This window comes from Felis catus, chromosome B4, assembly GCF_018350175.1.
Source record: "Felis catus isolate Fca126 chromosome B4, F.catus_Fca126_mat1.0, whole genome shotgun sequence".
Lineage (NCBI taxonomy): Eukaryota > Metazoa > Chordata > Mammalia > Carnivora > Felidae > Felis > Felis catus.
In genome coordinates, this window is record NC_058374.1 from 22,667,378 (window position 1) to 22,680,246 (window position 12,869).

Consider the following 12,869-nt stretch of genomic DNA (forward strand, 5'->3'; position numbering starts at 1 on the left):
CAAGGCAATTCAATAAAGAGAGAAAGTTATCCACATATGATGTAGGAGAAGACTGGATACACAGTGGAAATTATACTCTGACTTCTACTTTATCCTACTCAGAGAAATTAATATTAGAAGGATCTAAAAATAAAAGCTAAAACTGTAAAATATCTAAAAGTAAACACGGGTCAATCTCTTTATCATTTTGTTCGGCAAGAATATTTTTAGAAGAGACATTGCAAGTTCTAAATGCGAAAGGAAAAAATGACAAATTGGGCCTTATCAAAATTAAATTTCTGCTCATCGAAGAATAAAAAGCATTAAAAAACGAAAAAAAAACCTATATTCTCAATATATGACATATTCTAGAAAATGATAATAAAAAGACAAAAAAGCAGTTAAAAATTGGGGCGAAAACTTGAACATATAATTTCATCAAAGATGGTATACAGGGGCGCCTGGGTGGCGCAGTCGGTTAAGCGTCCGACTTCAGCCAGGTCACGATCTTGCGCTCCGTGAGTTCGAGCCCCGCATCAGGCTCTGGGCTGATGGCTCAGAACCTGGAGCCTGTTTCCTATTCTGTGTCTCCCTCTCTCTCTGCCCCTCCCCGTTCATGCTCTGTCTCTCTCTGTCCCAAAAATAAATAAACATTGAAAAAAAATCTTTAAAAAAAAGATGGTATACAAATGACCAGTAAATACATAAAAAATGGTCAACATCGGTCATCAGGGAAATGCCCAGTAATTCCACAGTAAGAGATCATTTCACACCAACAACGATTGCTAACCATGGAAAGGTGGAGGGCACCAACCGGTAGTGAATATGGAGACGTTGGGACTGGCATGCCTTGGTAAGAGATGCCAGTCGGGCAGAGAGTTTTCCAGTTTCTTATAAAGTTAAACGTCCATCTAGTCTATGATCCAGGAAGTCCACTTCTAAGTATTTAACCAAGAAAAAAATAACATACACACAGAAAACATTTCTACGAGAATGTTCATAATGGCCTTATTCATTATACCCCCAATATTACTGTTTTCATTAATAGAAGAACAAACAGGTAAACCAATTGTGACATATTCATGCAGTTCAGCAATGAAAAGGAATGAAGTATTGACACCTGCAACCCCATGCGTGATTGCCAAAACCATGCAGTAAAGAAGCCAGGTGCAAAAGACTGAATCCTATGTTAATCCATTAAGGTGAGGTTCAAAACGAAACGAAACAAAACAAAACAAAACAAACAAAACAAAACAAAACTAATTTGTGACGTAGAAATGAGAACAGTGGCTGCTTATGGGAGGAGGTGGGATCAACTTCAAAGGAGGCATAAGGCGATTTCTGGGGTGATGGAAATGTTTTATATTTCAGTGGAGGAGGTCATTACAGGAGCATATACATTTACCAAGACACGACAAATTTTATAGTTAAGATTTGTGCAGTGTAAACTCAAGAAAAAAAAAACCCCACAAAAACCTCATCTCAGGGAACTCTAAGAAATTATGAAAATTCTTTCAGGATGCAGGATATATTTTTTAAATCACATATTTCTTAATTGGAAGTAAGTGGTGCATTTGCTGGAATTTGGAAATCATTCTCCTGCACATTTAGTTTCTGTTAGTGGTAGTAATCGTTATTATTTTAGTTATTATCTTACCTCCGTAAGATTCCACACATAGGACACGACAGGACTATTAGCAAAAAAGGAGCAGAATATCTGTTGTGATGGATGAAGGCTCTTCACAGCTGCACAAGGGCTCTGCAAATTTTGTACCTATTTTTAGCTCTAGGGTAAAGCCTGGTTTTCATACCCTGAGAATATTTGCCTATGAGACTTAGTCTCGTGGTTAGTAAAGCTCTGCTTAGATAATAGTTGTAAAGCACACAGAATTCATTTTGGCCATACCCACGTTATGAAACCCAGCTCACACTTCTTCTGGGCAGTTTCCCATCTTTCTTTATAGATTTCTGCCTGCAGCCTGTGTGTTTCCAATGTCTGTTCTGTGAGGAAGGAAAAAAAAAAAAGGAAGGAAGGAAGCTGTTTGGCATGTAGACAAAAAGATCATGTAGGAAAACAACCTGACTAAAATCTCATTAAGGCTTACTGATTTATTTCAGGGGCTCAGATTGTGTGTTTCTTTAATTATGTATGTATTTATTTTAAATTCATATTTTACCCATATACACAGCCACTGTCGAGTTTAAATTCACTTGCCCATAACAAACAACAAACTTTCAAGCAAACGCAATTGATGTCTTCACCTTCTGGAGAAATTAAAAAGCAGCAATGGAGAAGAGCACGATGCAGAAATGATCACTGCTGAGTGTTGCTTTTCTCTTTCTTTTCCTTGTATTAGTCTAACGCTTACCTGCAGGACCAAATTACCATCAAATAATGACAGTCTACATATAGACTCCTCAAGATTCCATAAGAATCCATCTTTCCAATGGGTGAAAGTTTTGGATGGGATTCTACTTGGAAGGGATGGGTGTAAGAGGAACTTTAGAAAGACCACTTTCTTTATTCCTAGTAGAATTGAAATATAAGGATCAAAGTATATATATGTATCATGAAACATTTATGACTAGAAAAAAAGTACTCAAAAGTAGTTTCAAAAGAGCCTTTGTTTATTTAGCTGGCCAAAACCAGGATTATGACTTTTTTTTTTCAACGTTTATTTATTTTTGGGACAGAGAGAGACAGAGCATGAACGGGGGAGGGGCAGAGAGAGAGGGAGACACAGAATCGGAAACAGGCTCCAGGCTCCGAGCCATCAGCCCAGAGCCTGATGCGGGGCTCGAACTCCCGGACCGCGAGATCATGACCTGGCTGAAGTCGGACGCTTAACCGACTGCGCCACCCAGGCGCCCCCAGGATTATGACTTTTAAGCAATGAATATGTGCAATGCATAGATGAACATCCCAAGCTTTTCTTTTAGCCAATCCTATAAATTTCATCCTGTACCGAAGCTCTTCACCTAATTACTTAAAGCTGTAAAAGTAGCCTTTGTGCAATTTATAATCTTTCCTTTCCTCCTGTCTTTTTTTGCAACAAGTGATATTAATAGGTGGTGACTCTAGTAAAGTTACAATTGTAGAATTACCATTAAATTCCTTCTTTTATTCAATAAGTTTTTATGGAGCGCCTTCCTATGTGGATGTGACAGGCACTGTTCTTGGCAGGAGATCCAGCAGAAAACTACATAGACACAAGTTCTGCCCTCATGAAGCTTAGACTCTGGTGTGGGATACAGATTATAAACAAGAGAGGCACATATATGACATCACAGATGATGATAATTAACAAGAGGGAAAGTGAGGAGGAAACACCTACATCGGGGGAAATGTACCTAATCCAGTTTTGAATAACTGAGAAATTACTGCGTTTCTACCAACTCCCAGCCCTGACAGGAAGGAGGATCATTTTCCTTAGCTCATCCACTTGGATCCTTCCAATCCTGGTCATTTCCTGAGTTACCTTTCACCCATTGCTGCGTGGGTGCAGAGACTTTCCAACATGTCTGTGACCTAAGCTGGTATCTGCCTGAGTTATGCATGCCTTGTTTACAAAAACTACATACTGGCAATTTGTTTGCCTTCAGGAATTTAGTTGGGCTCAGTGTTGGCTGGTGATGCCCATGGAAACCCAGTAGAAACATGGGAAGCTAGTTTGTTAGTAGATAAGGGCATAGACTCTAGAGAAAACCGCCTTGGGTCAAATCCCAGCTCTCCTTAGCTGTGTGACCACGGGCAATAGACTCAGCTTCTCTGCGCTTCATTCTCTTCAGCTATAGAGTGAGGATGATAATGGTATTTCCTTCACAGAGCTGTCCTGTTAATGTGGATATAAAGCACTCAGAACAGTCCTGACAAATTGTTTATTAAATAAAACAATACAAAGGAGACCACTTGGGGCATCTGTCCACCAGGGTTTCAAATTTAGGTTGGGTTGAATGCTGTGGTTGACGCCACACCCCGTGCTCAGACTGCAGGTAAATATTTTGTTTAGCACCTGGGAGTGACACTGGATTTAGTGAAGTTTTCTTTGAGACTTAAAGAGAGGGGAGAGACTGTACCTCCAGGGTATGCTGTGACTTTGAAAAGAAAACGGAGCCCCTATGTATCAGAAACGCTGCATTTGTTGTTTACTCTTTATTGTCATTTTTCTTCCAACAAAAAGTAAGTTCCACGAGGGCAGGGATTGTCATTTTGTTTTGCTTTGACTTTGCTTTTGTCATGGTTGTTGTTTACAGATATATTCCAAGTGCCTAGAGTAGTGTTTGGCATATCGGTACACATCTAATACACGGCATAAGTAAATGAACAAATGAATGAATGAATGAATGAATGAGAGTACATGGGTGAATTACAGTGTAAATAGAAGTCTCAGGAGTCGGGTTTAATTTTGGTTTAGTCACTAATTTCACTAGGGCTTTGTCACTTACCCATCTGTAAACCAGTTTCCTTTTTTTTGGAACTTTTGTTGAATGCCAGTCTGTGAAAGGTAATCTACTAGACTGAGCCTTCAGTAAGTTCACAATTGAGTAGCATAAATAGGAAAGGGACATAAATAAATAACTAAGGTAGAAAAAGCTAGGTATTCTAAAAGAAAAGAAAAATAGAAAGTGGGAATTGTAAAGTGAGCAAGGGACCTGGAGAAATCAGAGATTTCTTCCTGGTCTTTTATCTTTTAGGGGTACTTGGGATGATTCAGGCCATCCTGCTGTGAAGTCTTCTTACACAAATCTTTGGAAAATTAAGATATTTGTCAAGCTTAGAAACCTTGTGAAACCCTGACAGACAATGCGTGGGGAATTCTAGTGAAACAAGATACCCTCGTGTATAAAAGCAAATCAACAGTGAGAGAGGACAGTTGTTCTCCAGGGGGCTCTGATGAGATTTTGTAAGTCTGATTATTTTTTAGTTGATTCATATATACATATATTTACATTTCCAGTTGTTTTGTTGCTTCTCAGAGTTATGTGTGTCATTTAATTTGTAGGAATACGTAAGATGGTTTGATATATGCATAGTGAGAATTTGTTTCTCTGACAATGATTACTTATATTTGTACAGGATAACATTACAAATGCATTAAATCCAGATACCCAAAAGAAATTGCAGCTATAAATTTCATTTACCAGAAAAGTAGACATCAACAGTTCTTTATTTTTTACCATTTTTAGATTTAATCTTTATAATATTGAGGAAAAGATTGTCTGGTTTTTTAAAACCAATTCTACTGAAAGTCATTTATGATCATGATGATGCAAGTACTGTGAGTGAATTTTTTTATTTTAAAAAGCTGAAAAGTGTTCGATCTTGTATGTATAAAGTCATTGAGAAGTATAAAAATGAGAAAATAATAGCTTCTTTGTAATTAAAATTCTCTGGTTTGTTTGCTAACGCGTCTCCAGTCTCATTATGAAGGGAAGAGAGTGGGATAGGATGGCAGTCTTGAATCATAACAATAACAGCCAGCATTTCCTGAAACCCACTCCTTGTCAGACTCTTCTAAGACTTTTGCATGTTTTAACCCATTAGATCCATAAAATAACCATGGGAAGTTGACTTGATTATCTCAATCACATAGATTAATAAATCCAATGAGAGGCATGAAGGGAATTGCAATCTTCAAGGTCAGGAAGTGGCTGGGCAGAAATTTGAAGCAAGACCCCTCTTCCTCCAACCCCACAACCCTGAAGGACCCTGGACCGAGTGTGTTGACCCATCAGGCAAAGAGCAATTACGTAGTAATTGTAACCATGGCATCGATCCAGCCTCTGTCTCCAATGCTTTGGGGCTTGTCCCCATATGATTACCACAATTTTTTGATAATCATTACACTGCGGAGCTATGAGAATTCTCTGCTCCAAAAAAAGATAGTAGCTAAGATAAAGTTCAAATGCTTAATATTGGAGTCTTTCAACATTTTGTCTTACACGTTTTCATAATGTTAGGTTTAGATCTCATTATTTCTGACTCCCTGAGGGTTTTAAAGAAGTAAGTGACTCAATCACAGACTGGCGGATGAGGGGAAAGAAACATCTATTGAGCACATAATAGGGCCAGGCTTGTGCTAGAGCCTTCCCTGGCATTATCTCCAACAATATAGAAAGTAATTCTGTTATTCATTTATTCATGAATTCATTCATTGGGGATAATGATGGAAATGAATTTCAAGTTGGAGAAGTGCAGACAAAAATGGGGTAGGGTTAGAGACCGGGGTGGGAGCTGAGGTTGGGCCCAAGGATGTGGAAAAGGATGGAATGGAGATAGCTTTGAGTTGGGGTGGAGATGGGATGATGTTGGACACAGTGTTTGACCATGGGACATACTAAATATTTTACCTACTCATTGATTGTCTCTTTTCCCCTACTAGACTGTAGACTTCCGGAGGGCTCAGATTATTTCTTGTTTTCTTTACTATTGCATTTCCAGGGTCTAAAAAAAGGCTTGCTATATAGTGGGTGTAAATACTTCTTTACTGAATGAATGAATGCAATTTTCATAAGTATTCATTTTGCTGTGCCAGTCACTTCACTAGTGCTGGGGTGTCCATGATAAAAAGAAACTTTCCTTGTTCTTAATAAACTTGCAGCTGAAGGTTGAACACATAGGCAGGATACTACCGCTGATGTGAAAGGTACTGCTGTGAAGGAGGAATTCAAGAAACACTTGTGTGATCCTGTAAACCTAATCCAGTCCTGGAGAGGCTCAATGGCCTCCCTAGGAGAGGCAAGATCATCTAAGCTAAGACCTAAAGTAATATAGGAGCAGTCAAAAAATTGGGGGAAAGGTTGTTCCAGGCGAAGGACACAATAAGGAAAGGTTGTCAGGTAGAGGGTGCATGGCAGGTTCAGGGGACTGTAAGGTTGTCTTAATGTCGTTGTTTTAGTTTTGAGAAAATTGAAGGTCAGACAAGTAAAAATAGGGGCGCCTGGGTGGCTCAGTCGGTTAAGGGTCCCAGCTCAGGTTATGATCTTGCTGTTCGTGAGTTCGAGCCTCACCTCGGGCTCTGTGCTGGCTGCTCAGAGCCCGGAGCCTGCTTTGGATTCTGTGTCTCCCTCTTTCTCTGCCCCTCCCCTGCTCTCTCTTTCTCTCTTTCTCTCTCTCTCTCTCAAATAAAGATTTAAAAAAAGAAAAGTAAAAATAATTCTCCCCAAGTCACACTGAATCAAAAGTCCAATTCAGTTCTGTCTGCATTCAAATGTCAGCTTTTCCAATCTGCCATATGTATATGACCTCACAGACCAGAGTGTCCTCGTACCAAATGCCCTCCTCCTGCTTATGCGGCTTTAGCATTTGGAAAACATTAGTCTCATTTCTTACTATTCAACATATCCCTCAGAGAACCACAAAACCAATAACTTTTCTGTTTTTTTTTTTTCTCACATAATATAGACTGGGACCAAGCAAAACGTACAGGAAGTTGTGTTTACTTTCTTAGGACTGCAGAGATTTGTTGTATGGACTCGTATGTCCATTTAATGAACAAAGCTTAAAGGGATAGAAAAATTCATGCACCATCCAAAACAGCTCATTTTCTCCTGGGGAAATAGTTTTTACGCAGGGATTATCATCCCTATCCCAAAAGAAGGAATTGCTCAATAATTGTTGGAGCAAATTCTGTACAGTCATACCTCAGAGATATTGTGGGTTTAGTTCCAGACTACCGCAATAAAGTGAATATTATAATAAAGTGAGTCAAAGGAATGTTTTGGTTTCACAGCGCATATATAAGTTATGTTTACACTATACTGTAGTCTATTAAGTGTGCAATAGCATTATGTCTTGGGGGAAAAAAACATGTCTATATCTTAATTAAAAATACTTTGTTGCTGGGGAGCCTGGGTGCCTCAGTCAGGTAATGATCTCACAGTTCGTGAGTTTGAGCCCCGCACTGGGCTCCACGTTGACCACACAGAGTCTGCTTGGAATTCTCTCTCTCTCTCTCTCTCCCTCTCTCTCTCTTTCAAAATAAATAAATAAACTTAAAAAAGTACCTTGTTGCTAAAAAATGCTAACCATCATCTGAGGTTTCAGCAAGTCACAATCACTGATCAAGATCCTGTAACAGATGTAATCATAATGAAAACGGTTTAAATATTTTGAGAATTACCAAGATGTGACGCAGAGACACAAAGTAAGCAAATGCCACTGGAAAATGGTGCCGGTAGACTTGCTTGAGGCTGGGTTGCCACAGATCTTCAATCTGTAAACAAATGCAGTATCTAGAAAATGCAACAAAACAAGATATGCCTGTAATAAGCAGAGACTAACTGGTGGAAGTGTGGGCTTGCGTCCAGCCAGTTATCATCTGCATATAGAGCACTCCTCCCACCTTACCTGTTAGCCAGCTTTGCCTTCTTCCAGAGACTTCCATTGGCTCTTGCCCATGGAACCACATTTTTTTTTTTGAGTTGGAAATACAGTAAAAACTTGGATTGTAAGTAACTTGTTCTGTGAGTGTTCTACAAGACAAGCAAACATTTCTAATAAATTTTAACTTGATAAACAAACAATGCCTTGCAATACGAGGGGTTCGTGACACCAGACATCACATGATCACAGCTGAGCCAATGGTTCTTGAAATTCACCTTGTTATACAAGTGCTTTGGATTAGAAGCATGTTTCCAGAGCAAATTAGGCTCGCAAACCAAGGTTCCACTGTATTTCTCTCCTCTCATATTGCATTTCTGCTGTAACCATTACCACTCATGTGCTCTAGACCTCCCTGCCTCCCCTTCACCTTTGTGTGCACAGGAGGAATCTCACAAAGGTAGATCACGGTGGACTTCATGTCTATAAAAGGCAGCCCCTTGTGTGGTGATCTGTTCTTGAAACCAACGTCCGCCGATGGCAGAAATTGCTTCTGGCAAAATGCTACAAACAGGGCTGTTGTCAATATGGGGAGTAACCTGGTGGTGATTCAAGAGCTATCGTGGCAGTATTAACAAGACTCTTCAACACTCTTCTTGACCATATCCTTCTATCTAGAAACAAGGTACCGAGGTTGGGAAGAATTGGAGTCTCAGCTTTACCTCTGCAGTTCAGAATCCTTTAGTGTTTTTGAGCCTCAGTTTGCTGATCTGTGAAGTAGAGACAGTAATACTGGCCTTCTGTCTTCATAGTGTTGTCATGAGGAACAAATGAGAAGATATGTGTGGACGTAACTTGTAAATCATAGACATTCCGTAATTGTAAGCTGTTTTTATTATTATTATTTATTATTATTATTATTGTTGTTATTACCATTATTTTTATTATCATCCATGGCTTGAGATACAATTAATTGGGTGTTTCCATTGCAACTCACTATAACCAGCCATCCTTTCAAGCAGGAGGACTTGGTTCAATGATGTAGAAGTACATTGTGGAGTGCCTGGAGGCACCTCCCATTTCACTCGAACTGCCTTCATTCACAAAGTGCAAAAGGGAAGGGGCACCTGGGTGGCTCAGTTGGTTAAGCGTCTGACCTCGGCTCAGGTCATGATCTCATGGTTTGTGAGCCCCGCGTCGGGCTCTGTGCCGACAGCTCAGCACCTGGAGCCTACTTCAGCATAACAAATTTGTGAGATTAGGGGGTGCCTGGGTGGCTCAGTCGGTTGAGCGTCCAACTCTTGATTTCGGCTCAGGTTATGATCTCATGGTTCGTGAGTTCAAGCCCCGTGTCCGACTCCAGACTGACAATGTGGAGATTGGTTGGGATTCTTTTTCTCCATCTCTCTCTCTTTTTCTCTCTCCCTCTCCCTCTCCCTCTCTCTCTCTCTCTCTCTCTCTCTCTCTTTCTCTCTCAAAAGAAAGAAATAAACTTTAAGAAAATAATTTGTGAGATCAGTACTATTCCTCAGTTTACACACAAGAAAACTAAGTCTCAGGAGCTTCCAGCAACTGGCCCAAAGTCTCAAAGATAGTAATTGGCAGGGCTTAGATTTGAACCATGCTTTGAGGGAAAGGAGGAAAGTAATAGAAAGAATATATACTTTGTAGTAAGAAAGAGATGAGTTCGAATCCTGGCTTTACCACTCATCCAAGCAATATCTTGATTAACTCATACAATCCAGTTCATCCATCTGTATAGTGAAGATAATAATAATAATGCTAATAATAACAACTAACACGTATGCAAGGCTTTTGGGTAGGGATTTTTACATAGAGCTTACTGCGTCGAGTTCTCTTGATGTACTTTAGGTATGTTAACCCACTTAATCTACACAACTATTTGACTGAGGTGGTAAACATTATGATCCTTATTTCACAAAAGACAAAACTGAAATACCCAATGATTAAGCAGCTTGCTCAAGGTCATACAGCTAGTAAGGAGCAGAGCGTGAATTCAAACCCAAGCACTCTGGCTACTAAGTCTGACTCCTTAGCTACTAGCTGGCCTCTGCTCAAGATAATTCTATGTGGAACGGATGAGAGAACACATAAAGTGCAGTGTTTGCCCACAGTAGGACATCATGATCATCATCACTTTTGCAGTCTGCAATACTGAGATGACTCTTCCAAGGGGGTGTCTTCTCTCCAAGAAGGGGTGATCTAGCCTGGGGACCTCTGACCATTGGCTCAACTACGAATGGCTCCTCACTCCTTTTATTCACCCAAAGACTCCTCTCCCACCCTTTATATTGTCTTGGATAATGCCTGTCCGTGGAACAGACATTTGCAATTTCTCTGATTTAAAGGAAATCAAATTTGGGATGGGACCGTCCAGTCTCCGTTGGTCTGTAGTAGGTAAACTGCCTACTGTGGGAAAAGTGGGTGATGACCTATGAGGAGATTAAAGTCAAAGCCTGGCATTTGAGGAGACCATCCATCAAGTGGGAAAGTTAGCTGGATGGTATAATTGCTTAAAGATTTTATCATATATTGGGTTTTTGCTAATGGAGAGCTTAACTATAATCCCCTTAAATCGATTAGCCATTATTCGGCTTGTGAGGCCCAGTTGTTAAGAATGGTTCTCATTTCCTTTGAGTTCGTCTTATCACCGAAATCTAAGAGATGAAGAGAAGTTCTATTTTTGGTGAGCAGTTAAATGCTTAGGAACAATAAGAGAAAATGTGAAAGGCTTGAAATCTTTCGATTAGATACAGCAGCTAATGAATTTGGAGGAAACACTGGAAGAGGGAACTAGTTGTGAGCGGAACAGAAAGACGATGAACTATATTGACTACAGAGAGCAGTCATGGTAAGTTACTACGAAAATATTTTCCAGACCTCCAGGCAAAGAGCACAGACTCAGTGAAGACAAATAACTCTCAGAGTCATTTTGCTATGTGGATCCATGAGGGAGCTACAACTTACAAACATTCTCTAATGGCCCCATTTTAATCTTCTTCCTCCCGAACACTGAATAAAAGAAGTAAAAGTCAGGGTTAAGTGACAAAGCGGTCTTTCATGATACTTTTGTGTGCATTTATCTTGACATATTTTTACCCCAAATTTAAGATGTAAACAAATATACAGTACACACACACACACACACACACACACACACACACACACACACACCTGTTTTAGCATTATTACATACCATATGAGCTGCTGGGTGCCCTTGGTGACATGTGGGAACATTATAGTAGTTTAATTAAGTATCATTGAAGATGTATTATGTTCAAGGCAGTAGGTTAATTACCTGACTGCATCAGAAAAGATGTCTGCAGCAGTCACTTTGATGCTCTTTCTAAACCTTACCTAATCAGTTACCAAATCCCACGGACTCTACTGAGTGGATCCCCACCCCCCCCACACCCCCTGTCGTGGCCACCTCACTGCCTTCCAGTCGCCACCATCATCTCGGGCCTGCAGTACCACACCAGCTTCTCACCCACCTCGTCCCTTCCTTCACATAGCAGCCTGTCCCTCAAAATGGAAATCTCATCATGCTGCTCCCCCATTGAGAACTCAGTTGCGCTCAGCATAATGCCCAAAGTCACCTCTTACCTCACAGGGCCCACCATGTGCCGCTCCGGCCAGCATCCCCATGTTCCCTTGCCAGCTGCACCCTTCTCCAGTCCCACTGCTCTTGGATATTTCCTCACATGAGCCCCCCCGCCCCCCGCCCGCTGCTTTCCTGCCCCATAGCCCTCGCATGTCCACTGCTTTTGCCCACACAGTGTTCCACCCTGGCCTCACCTGGCTACTCCCATTCTCCTTTGGAGCACTCTGTGTTTTTTGTTTGTTTTGTTTTGGTTTGGTTTGGTTTTGCCTGTGACTCTATCTTCAGAGTTCATTTACATACTTAGTTGTAGTATGTACAACATCCAAGTCCCACAAAAGCAAACTCACAAACCTTCACGAGGAGGTGGGAATGGCTGTATCCTCAGCGTCAAGCACAGTGCCCCACCCGTAGAAATGCTACATATTTGTTGAACGAGTAAACGAAAGAACTTGCTATTCACAGAGAGAAGACTATTTGTGGCGAACATAAATCAGGAAGAAAGAGATAATGTGGAGTACAGATAACACAGCCATTCACTCCTTGCAGTGGGACTGGGGAAATCTCTGTAGATTAAAGTGGATTTTGAAGGATAAGCAAAATTAAGATACGCAAAATAGAGGGAAATTCCTTCCCATTCAGAGAAAAGCACATGGCACTTTCAGAAATGGTGAAAAGGCGGGTAGAGCTCAAAGCTAAGGGACGGTGGTGGATATAGAGCTGGAAGGGAAGGGGAGACGGAAGGTGGCCTTGAATGCCACACCAAAAAGTTGGAGCAAGCCTGGAGATGAAAGCCTTCATTGTCTTCGTGAGGGAGAACCGCATGACCCCAGATGATTACAGCAACACTTTACGGCTGGGTAAGAAAAATCTAGGCTAAAAAATTTAAGCCTGAACTAGAGAAACAGTGAGAAGAACAAAAGCAGGGAACAGATTCAAGAGATA